Below are 9,487 nucleotides of genomic sequence, written 5' to 3'. Positions count from 1 at the left end.
CCCAGAGTTGGGGAAAAAAAAAAAAAAAAAAAAAAAAAAACCTCAGGGGAATAAAAAAAAGAATACCCAATGAGAGGCCCCTATGCACACACCCAGCTTTTTTCCATTTCTTTATTTTGTACTTTTAAAGCTCCCTGCATGCCCCGCCCCCTTTTCGAATATTCCTGTGGAAAGTTCTTGATTCTTGAGCCTGGGGGTTTTGTCTGTTTTTCAAAAAGGAAAATATTAAATCATAGAGGTTTAGCCACTGTACATGCTAAACTGTAAGTTATGTTTCAAGCTGTGCGGGAAAAAATTGTTTTAAAGACTGAAATAAAACCTGAAAAAAAAAAACTCTCTCCAGCAAGGTGGTCTCACAGTTGTCAGACTATTTAAATGGTGGCTGACTTCCCACAGAGCCGTGTCCCAAGAGTACCTGGAGGAAGCTGCAGCACCTTTTATGACCCAGCCTCAGACGTCACATACCATCACTTCCTCTGAATTTTATGGGGCAGAACAATCACAAGTTCATCCAGAATCAAAAGGCAGAGAAATAGAAGCCACCACTTAATGGAGAGAGTATCAAAGAATTTGGGGGATATGTCTTCAAAATCACCACAGCCAGGTTTATGGAGCATAGTCAGCTTACCCTTTATAAGATTTTTCATTTAGTTTGGAGTGTAACTATCTCAAGGTTACATTTTTAACTTTTTATTATAGAGAATTTCAAACATATAAAAGCAAACTGAATGGTATAATGAACTCCTGTGTGCCCATTACCCAACTTCAAAAATTATAAACTCAGGAATTCCCTGACAGTCCAGTGGTTATGAATCAACGCTTTCACTGCCGTGGCCCAGGTTCAATCCCTGGTCGGGGAGTTAAGATCTCATAAGCCACGCACTGCAGCCAAAATAAGAAAAATTATCAACTCCTGGCCAACTTCGTTTCATCTATACCTCCACTTGCTTCACCAACTCCCGTATTATTTTGAAGATTAACAATAATCACTTAATATCATATTTAGTTGGCATTTAAACTTCCAATATCTCATAATGTCATAATTTTCTTTAATATGTTTAAATCAGGATTAAAATAAAGGTCACATACTGCAATTTGTCAATATGTCTTTAAAATCCCCTTAAATTAAAAAATCCCCCACCATCCCGTTTTTCTATTTTTTGCAATTTATTAGTTGAATAAACTGGGCTGTTTGTCCTATAAACTTTTCCATAATCTGGATTTTGCTGACTGCATCCCAGTGGTGCAATTTTTCCTGTTTGTTTGTTGTTTTTAATCTGTATTTCCTATATATTGGTAGTTGGATATTGATGCTAATCAGATTCTAGTTTGATTTTTTGGGCAACACACCTTCAGAGGTGGTATTGAGTTTTTTCATCGGGAGACACATAATATCTGGTTGTCTCTTTTTTTGTGACATCAGTGGTCATTGATGCTCAATGCCTAGATCCATTAATTTATTAAGAATTACAAAACGGTGGTATTTTATTTCAAAGACTCTTTTCTTCACTTGTTATCTGAAAGAGCTCCATAAAGAGGAATCTTTCCTTATCTACATTTGGCTACCCAAGGATACAGTTAGAATAGGCAAAGCAGAATGGCAGAATAATGCTTGGTTCATTCCCTTTATTTTCCAGTATTCAAAATAGTTAGTAGATTACTTTATAAAATTCAAATAGGAATTTATTATGCAAAAAAAAACTTCAGAAGGTATAGTGTATAAACATCAGTGATTTTTTGTTTTGTTTTTTACTTTTTAATGACATATAAAAATAAAAGGCTAGTTGGGCTTCCCTGGTGGCGCAGTGGTTGAGAGACCGCCTGCCGAAGCAGGGAACACGGGTTCGTGCCCCGGTCCGGGAAGATCCCACATGCCGTGGAACGTCTGAGCCCGTGAGCCATGGCCGCTGAGCCTGCGCGTCCAGAGCCTGTTGCTCCGCAACGGGAGAGGCCACGACAGTGAGAGGCCCGCGTACAGCAAAAAAAGAAAACAACAGGGGGCTTTAGTAAACAAGGACCAAAAGGTGGTAATGCCCATGAAGTGCTTGGTGTAGCACCTCCTTAATAGGAAGGGGCTCAGAATCTGCCAGACAGTAGTACTAAGTATGGCTGCTGCTCTGCCTCTGCCTTCATGACCAACTCTAACAACTAGGCTTCTGACTTGCTTCTGAGACCCAGTTGCTGATGGTATCCCATGCGGATCATTGGATCCAGGTTATTTTCAGTGTGCCAGAGGCCCTGTCTTTGTTATTTGCCTAATCCTGGAGCCTCCTAGGAATGAAACCTTGCTGCATGCTTGTGGGTAACCATGGAAACCCGCTGCTTTCATCAGGTGGCTGGAAGCAAGTTGGTAACAGCCTGATGAGAATGACGGGGAGAGAGTCTGAGAACAAAGACTTTTAGGATCCAGATTAAACAAAATCCATGACTTAGGGGTTGAATACTTTAATCCCTCAAGAGAGTTAGCACCCAGCTCTACATCTGGGACCCCCTCCTTCAGGCCATAGTGCGCATAAGACAGAGTGTCCTCCAAGTGCAAGGCAGGGTTGGAGATCTCCACGCCACTCTACCTGCTGACTTCCAGTGAGCTCTGCAGACCTTGCAAGCTCTGCAGGAGCCATTTTGTTTGAAACGTTCTCTTCAGAGCCACCGCCTCTGAGGTCTTGGTTCAGGAAACCAGGAAGCAGAGTGGAACCACTCTATAATTTTAGAGAAAGGGAGTGTATCCGTTTTCTAGGGCTGCTGCAATAAAGTAACACAAACTGTGTGGTTTCAACAACAGATGTTTATTGTCTCACATTCTGGAAGCTAGAGGTATGAGACCAAGGTGTTAGCTGCATTGGTTCCTTCTGAGAGCTGTGAGGACCATTCTGTTCCATGCTAGCTTCTGGTGCTTTGCTGGCAATCTTTGGCATTCCTTGGCTTGTGGAAGCATCACCCTGATCTCTGTCTTCATCTTCACATGACATTCTTTTTGTGTGTGTGTCTCTGTGTCAAACTACCCCTTATAAGGACACCAGTCATATTGGCTTAGGGTCCACCTTAATGACCTCAATTAACTAATTATATCTGCAAGGATCCTATTTCCAAATAAGATCACATTCTGAGACACTGCGGCTTAGGACTTCAAGATATGAATTTTGAGGAGACACAGTTCAACCCAGAAAAGGGGATATAGGTGGGGAAAGGCCATCCCATGACACCTGTCCTGTATTCCTAATCTGCCAGTGCTTCTACTGTTTACCTGAGTGGACTTCCTCAGGCCTCACCTCAGGGCATGCACTAATCCAGGCCCCTGCTTTTTTAGCTGTGCCCCAACCTCTGCAGGTACTGGGGCTACACGCAGCTGCATCCTGAGGGAAGCCAGCAATGTTTTTTTGGTTTTTTTGGCCACGGGGATCTTAGTTCCCCGACCAGGGATCGAACCCACGTTCCCAGCAGTGTAAACGCGCAGTCTTAACCACTGGACCACCAGGGAAGTCCCAAGCCATCAATGTTTGAAGTTCATAGAAGTGAGAGCATTTAGAGCCAGACAGGCAATGTTCAGAACCAGGTGGGAGAATGCACAGGTAAACAGTTATAGTGCAGCTTGGTAGATCTAAGTGTGTTTATTACTGCCCCTTGTATGGACAATCTGGGCCTACAAGGCTAGACTATGGTCATATAAAGGTCTGCAGATGAGTTGTGCCCCAGAGTAAAGCAGAAACAGTCTGGCAATGGTTATGGGCATGAATATTGCTCATTAAGCCTCAGCTTCTGCATGCATAAAATGAGACCCATAAACCAAATGTATCTTATGGGATTTTTGTGGGAATTAAATGAATAATGAATATATAGCCTTAACCCAGTGCCTGGTAAAATGTGAACATTCAATAAGATAACTATGGGGACCATGATGGCCACTTTAGACATTTTATTGCTTCCACAAACTTCCAATGATGTTTCTGACTAAGTAGTTTCTGGGTATGACATATTAGAACTTCTGCTTCTTTCTTCTTGAAATTAAGCGCCCATACAAAATTACACAAACTCTTGGGGAAATGCTGGTATTCTCCGGGATATCTCTACACAACAGTATAGCTGAGTTATGACCACTGACCCAGGCTAGGGCTATCAGTTTGCAATCTAGCCAAATATTTTAAGTAGCTTTTCTGTAATGAGCAGGGAAAGGGTAACAGAGATCTTTTCCTCTCCCTCCAGGGAGGGAAGGAATTCTGTGGGTTCCTGAAATTTCAGCACTGGGCTAGAACTAGGTCCTCTGAGTGCTAACAATTATCCTACACGCTTCCTAACTTAGCTCAAAAATACCCACACTCTCTCGAACAGGGTCAGAAGCACCTTGATCGTTTTGAAAAGATAATTTCCTCAGATGAGAAGTGAACCACTTAAGTAGTCATTATGTGCATCCCCTCCTGCCCCTCCTCCAAAGCCAAAGTGTGATTTAATGTATTTTAGGAACTAAAGTTCAAAATGTGAATTTCCTGTGTAGAGAAAAATAATCTGTCAGAAAGCACTTAGGAAAAGGCAGAGCAGACAGATTAAATATGTTCAAAGATCTGTCCTTGGCCTCCTTTTCTGTTTTCCTTGACAATGTCATTCAAACTCTGGCCTGTGATGGAGGCCACTCCCTGCTTGTGTCTGTGACCTTGCTCTGTCTTTGACGGCCTGGGTTCTCCATCCCTAGTGCCCACTGGAAGTTTTGCCTACAGCATCGTGAAAACAATAGATATCAGAGGGAAGGGATCATCTCTACTCTCTTCCAGCCAACCCCACCTCCTTATTTCTTGCCTTGGGACCTCTTTTTCTTGACCACTACTGCCATCCTGCTGGTCATCTGGGCTTGAAACTGCTCAGCCAGTGGTTTCTAGCCCTTTCTGAAGTGTCTACCTTTGTGATTGGATTGAAGTTATGGATTTTCTCCTTCAGAAAAAGAAATCTATGGCTATTCCCACAAATATTTACTCAAAATTTCAGGGGTCCTTTAGTTTCCCCTATCTAAGCAAACTTTATTCTTCTCTTTTATTTTCTAATCATATCTGCTCAAAAACCTTTAGTGATTCCTCACTGTCAATAAAATAATATATGTCCATATTTCCTGGCCTGGTACTTAGAACATACCACAATCCAACTGCAGCCCATCTTTCTAAAATAATGGGTTAATGGTGCTTCCATGGTGGCACAGTGGTTAAGAATCCACCTGCCAACGCAGGGGACATGGGTTCGAGCCCTGATCTGGGAGGACCCACATGCCGCGGAGCAACTAAGTCCATGCGCCACAACTACTGAGCCTGCACTCGAGAGCCCACGAATCACATCTACTGAGCCTGCGTGCCATAACTTCTGAAGCCCGTGCACCTAGAGCCTGTGCTCCACAACAGGAGAAGCCACCGCAATGAGAAGCCCGTGCACCACAGCGAAGAGTAGCCCCCTCTCGCCGCAACCAGAGAAAAGCCCACGCGCAGCAACGAAGACCCAACGCAGCCAAAAATAATAAATAAATAAATAAAATTTAAAAAAGAAAAAAAAATAGGTTAATGCATGAAAAGCACAGAATGTGGCACAAGGTGAGCACTATGGAAGTGTTGGCTATTTATTATTATTATTATTATTATCCTTGTTTCTGTCCAACTAATCTCTCAACTTCTCCCTTTACCCTTCATGTCCCATGTTTCATCCCTTTTGTGTCTTTTTATTCTCTCCCTACCAGTAATTTATTCCCCATGTCCCTAAGCCCTCCAGCCTTCTCAGATCACAATTCCCTTAACTCAGGCCCCCATCCTATAAGAAAGTCAATCTCTTCCTCAATAATTCTGAATCCACCCAGGGTTATTTTACCTTCTTCCAGTTGAGGCTTATCACCTCCTGCCCCAAACCCTTGTCCTGGCTTTTTCTCTATAGAGTCTGGGTGTTGCACAGCTGTGGCCACGCCCCACACCTCATCACCATAAGCATGGACATAGCCCCCCTCCTTCATGTCCCCACTAACACCATGTTAATTGCATATAACCCAGCAGCCAGAGCAATCTTTCTAAAATATCAGTCAGTTCATGTCATTTGTGTAACCAAAAACTCTTTAATAGCTTCCCATCGTACCTAGAAGAAAATCCAGATCCCTCCCTTAGCCAACAAAGCCAGACCTCATTTTACACCCATGGGCAGATTTAGGTTTTGTGGAACCTGAAACTTATACAATTTATTTGGGGGGAAGGAGAGTAGCCTCTTTGAGAAAAAATATAAAATCACAAATAAAAGATTAAATTGAGGGCTTCCCTGGTGGCGCAGTGGTTGAGAGTCCGCCTGCCGATGCAGGGGACACGGGTTCGTGCCCCGGTCCGGGAAGATCCCACATGCCGGGGAGCGGCTGGACCCGTGAGCCATGGCCGCTGAGCCTTCACGTCCGGAGCCTGTGCTCCGCAACGGGAGAGGCCGCAACAGTGAGAGGCCCCCGTACCGCAAAAAAAAAAAAAAAAAAAAAAAAAATTAAATTGAAAGCACCTGATCAATATGTGCACTAATTCACAATTACTGAAAAATAATATGTATCTTATTATGATCCTTATAAAAAATTGTCATTTTAGCTACACTTTATTATTATAAAGTAATGAACAATATTATATATTCTAACTCTTCTTGTCTGATAATAAATAAATAACTTATACTAGATCTATACCACTTTCATCTGAATTTAAATGTCTTTGTTAGTCCATTTCACATAATACATTCAAAAAGTTGGGGTTAAAAAAATAAATTAAAAAAAAAAGTTGGGGTATTTTTACAAAAAAATTTAAATTGAAAATGAATAGTTATTTAGAATCCAAATGGAAACTACAATAAATTCCAAACTTACAAAGGCTTACAAATATTACAGATATCACTGAGTTCAGAAAAATAACAGAATATGATGTTTTTATGAATTAACTGATTAACACAACTATAATACTTTTTTCTACATTTTTTGGTACCAATTCTTTGTCCCTTCAAAAGATGACAAATTTTAATATCATCTTGAATTTCACTTCCTAAATAGAGGATAGAAAGATAATTCATCCTTCCTCCAGCTTTGTTCCTCAAAATTTGTTTTTTATCATCATTTAGAAGAGCTTCTTTCAGCTTCACGACTCATTATTATGTAAAATTTTAGGACTGATGTCAAATTTAGCAGACGAGCTATAAGATTTCGGGCCATTTCATGCTTTCTTGTTAAAAATTAATCTTAAGTATTCTTTGATTTGACAATAACCATTTAACCGGTTTGTTGGGTTTTTTTCTTTGTTTTTAATTAATTAACTTAGTTTTGGCTGCGTTGGGTCTTCGTTGCCGCATGCGGGCTTTCTCTAGTTGTGGCGAGCGGGGGCTACTCTTCCTTGCAGTGCGCAGGCTTTTCATTGTGGTGGTTTCTCTTGTTGCAGAGCACAGGCTTTAGGTGTGTGGGCTTCAGCAGTTGTGGCTGGCGGGCTCTAGAGCAGTTGTGGTGCCCGGACTTAGTTGCTCCACGGCATGTGGGATCTTCCCGGACCAAGGCTCAAACCCGTGTCCCCTGAATTGGCAGGCGGATTCTTAACCACTGCGCCATCAGGGAAGTCCCCGGTTTGTTGTTGAAACCCTTACTTTAGTGGTAAATTCCAAGTGTTATGTTATTTTCATTGACATTGATACTTCACATCAAATCAGCAAGAACTCAAAATCTTTTTTTGATGAGTTCTTATGATTCCCTCATTTTCTTTTCTTTTTCTTTTTAATATTTATTTATTTGGTTGCGCCGGGTCTTAGTGTGGCTCCCGGGCTCCTTAGTTGTGGCATGAGAACTCTTAGTTGCAGCATGCCTGTGGGATCTAATTCCCTGACCAGGGATCAAACCCGGGCCCCCTGCATTGGGAGGGTGGAGTCTTATCCACTGCGCCACCAGGGATGTCCCTCCCTCATTTTCATTAACTGGATTATCAAGCAATTTAGGAGTTTATTTATATCTTCTATTCAAGTTTTGTCTCTTCCTTCTAACACATTAGTATTTTCTGTAGAATTGCCCACCTGTCTTGTCCAAGATCATGCCCCTGTCCTTGGGGGTATAGCCACTTCGAATGACTGGCCAATGATGGGGGGGCGGCGGGGGAGATCCCGAGTCTTCAGGTGCTCAGTGAGCAGACTGTGCTGGGGAGGAGTGGGCTTCGGGTTCCAGAGAAGCTAAAGATTCCAGGACAGGTCAAACCAGCAACTGCAGGCATTACAGCCCCATTGCTCAGCACCCCCGGCAAAAGACAGTGTGTGCCTGGGAGTGTGAGGGTCACTACCGAGGCTGAAAGCGGAGAAGACGGCCTCACTGACTTCACAGTGCTGGGTGATGCTGGCTGAAGTTGCTTGCCCTCACCTCTAACTGGACAAATAGAAGTTGCAGACAGAGGTATTTTATGACTCAGGGCTATGTGCCAGGAACGGTATCATTTAGCCATTATGAGGCAAAATAGCTCAATTTTACAAGATGTTTTAGGTTTTGTTTTTATTGTGGCTTTCTTACTAAGAGCCAGACACTGTGTGTGCGTTATCTCATCTAATCTTGACAACAGCCCTTTGACACCAGGGTCGTATCAAATGATTAAAAAACTGAAGTTTAGGGCTTCCCTGGTGGCGCAGTGGTTGAGAGTCTGCCTGCCGATGCAGGGGACACAGGTTCGTGCCCCGGTCAGGGAAGATCCCACATGCCGCGGAGCGGCTAGGCCCGTGAGTCATGGCCGCTGAGCCTGCGCATCTGGAGCCTGTGCTCCGCAACGGGAGAGGCCACAACAGTGAGAGGCTCTGCATACCGCAAAAAAACCCAAAAAAACAAAAAAAAACTGAAGTTTAGAAAGACTAAGGAATTGCCCCTGGGACTCAGAGCTAGTAAAAACATTTAGCAAGTGGGAGCCAGTTATATCAGGGATTTTAGTTTGACTACTGCTCTCTGCTGACTCCCCACGAAGTTGTAGCCCACCATAATCTTTGTCCAAAGAGCTTGTGTGATCAGGGACTTCCCTGGTGGTCCAGTGGTTAAGACTCCACACTCCCGATGCAGGGGGCCCAGGTTCAATCTCTGGTCAGGGAACAGTTCCCGCATGCATGCCACAACTAAGGGCCCTCATGCCGCAACTAAAAAGATCCCGCATGCTGCAATGAAGATCCCAAGTCCGCAACTAAGACCTGGCACAGAAAAATAAATAAATATTTTAAAACAACAACAACAACAAAGAGCTTGTGTGATGAGCTTAAAAAAATCCAGCAAGGATCTTCCTATCAGCAGTGCCTAGCACAGTGTTTTGTACATAGAAACAGAATTGAATTGAAAGGTGCTGACAGATTTCTTTAATACCAGATGTCAATGTGCTAGACACCACAAACATACTGAAAAAGGCGAAGTTGACTTTTTATTCACGCCATGAAGAACTGAAGTTCCATCCTCAGTTATCAGAGCTTTCTATTTCCTGTAACAAAGCAGAACTCGCAAAATAAGGATCCC

This window comes from Lipotes vexillifer, unplaced genomic scaffold (assembly GCF_000442215.2).
Source record: "Lipotes vexillifer unplaced genomic scaffold, Lipotes_vexillifer_v1.1 scaffold433, whole genome shotgun sequence".
Lineage (NCBI taxonomy): Eukaryota > Metazoa > Chordata > Mammalia > Artiodactyla > Lipotidae > Lipotes > Lipotes vexillifer.
This window is presented reverse-complemented; position numbering follows the sequence as displayed.